This window comes from Trichechus manatus, unplaced genomic scaffold (genome assembly GCF_000243295.1).
Source record: "Trichechus manatus latirostris isolate Lorelei unplaced genomic scaffold, TriManLat1.0 scaffold00037, whole genome shotgun sequence".
In the NCBI taxonomy this organism is placed as follows: Eukaryota; Metazoa; Chordata; class Mammalia; order Sirenia; family Trichechidae; genus Trichechus; species Trichechus manatus.
Genome location: NW_004443973.1, coordinates 9,961,264 through 9,962,967, shown reverse-complemented (window position 1 = coordinate 9,962,967; position 1,704 = coordinate 9,961,264). Strand labels below are relative to the sequence as shown.

The 1,704-nt window shown below is 36.7% G+C and overlaps 1 protein-coding gene across 4 annotated transcripts in view; it reads left to right on the top strand.

Annotated features, from left to right (window-relative positions):
* The window catches only part of SCRN3 (secernin 3), a 31,363-nt gene that overhangs the window by 10,194 nt on the left and 19,465 nt on the right, over positions 1–1,704 (top strand). The gene's annotated exons all lie outside the window — the stretch shown is intronic.

Genomic DNA, 1,704 nt, shown 5'->3' with positions numbered 1-1,704 from the left:
ATGTTGAACCATCCCTGCATACCTGGTATAAATCCCACTTGATCATGGTGAATCATTTTTTTGATACGTTGCTGAATTCTATTGGCTAGAATTTTGTTGAGGATTTTTGCATCAATGTTCATAAGGGATATTGGTCTGTAATTTTCTTTTTTTGTGGTGTCTTTACCTGGTTATGGTATCAGGGTTATGCTGGCTTCATAGAATGAGTTTGGGAGTATTCTATCCTTTTCTATGCTCTGAAATACCTTTAGTAGTAGTGGTGTGAACCCTTCTCTGAAAGTTTGGTAGAAATTCTCCAGTGAAGCCGTCCAGGCCAGGGCTTTTTTTTTGTTGTTGAGAGTTTTTCAATTACCTTTTCAATCTCTTCTTTTGTTATGGGTTTATTTAGTTGTTCTCCCTCTGTTTGTGTTAGTTTAAGTAGGAAGTGAGTTTCTAGAAATTTGTCCATTTCCTCTAGGTTTTCAAATTTGTTAGAATACAGTTTTTCATATTATTCTGTTATGATTCTTTTAATCTCAGTTGGGTCGGTTGTGATATCACCCATCTCATTTCTTATACAGTTTATCTGCTTCCTCTCCTGTTTTTCTTTTGTCAGTTTGGCCAGTGGTTTATCAGTTTTGTTGATCTTTTCAAAGAACCAGTTTTGGTCTTGTTAACTCTTGCGGTTGTTTTTCTGTTTTCTATTTCATTGAATTCTGCTCTAGTTCTTATTATTTCCTTTCTTCTGGCACCTGAGGGCTTCTTTTGGTGCTCTCTTTCTACTTGTTCCAGTTGTAGGGTTAATGTTTTGATTATGGCCCTTTCTTCCTCTTGGATTTGTGCGTTTATTGCTATAAGCTGACCTCTGAGCACTGCTTTTGCTGTGCCCCAAAGGTTCTGGTAGGATGTGTTTTCATTCTCGTTTGATTCTATGATTTCTGTATTCCATCCTTAATTTCTTCTATAACCCAGTAGTTTTTGAGCAAGGTTTTGTTCAGTTTCCACGTTTGCTTTTTTTCCTTGCTTTTTCTGTTGTTGATGTCTACTTTTATGGCTTTATGGTCAGAAAAGATGCTTTGTAGTATTTCAATGCTTTGGATTTTGTTAAGGCTTGCTTTATGGCCTAATATGTGGTCTATTCTGGAGAATGTTCCATGTGCGTTGGAAAAGAAAGTATACTTGGCTGCTGTTGGTTGGAGTGTTCGGTATATGTCCGTGAGATCAAGTTGATTGATTGTAGCATTTAGCTCTTCTTCTGTGTCTTTGTTGAGCTTCTTTCTGGATGTTCTTGTCTTTCACCAAAAGTGGTGTGTTGAAGTCTCCTACTACTATTGTGGAGCTGTCTATCTCTCTTCAGTGCTGTTAGAGTTTATGTATTTTGGAGCCCTGTCGTTGTGTACGTAAATATTTATTATATTTATGTTCCCCTAGCGTATTGACCCTTTAATCATTATAGAGTGTCCTTCCTTGTCCTTTGTGGTGGATTTTACTTTAAAGTCTATTTTGTCAGAGATTACTATTGCCACTCCTGCTCTTTTTTGAGTGTTGTTTGCTTGATATGTTTTTTCATCCTTTGGGTTTTAGTTTGTTTGTATCTTTTAGTCTAAGGTGTGTCTCTTGTAGGCAGCATATAGACGGATCGTGTTTTTTTAATCCAATCTGCCACTCTCTGTCTCTTTATTGGTGCATTTAGTCCATTTACATTCAGCGTAATTGATAGATTTA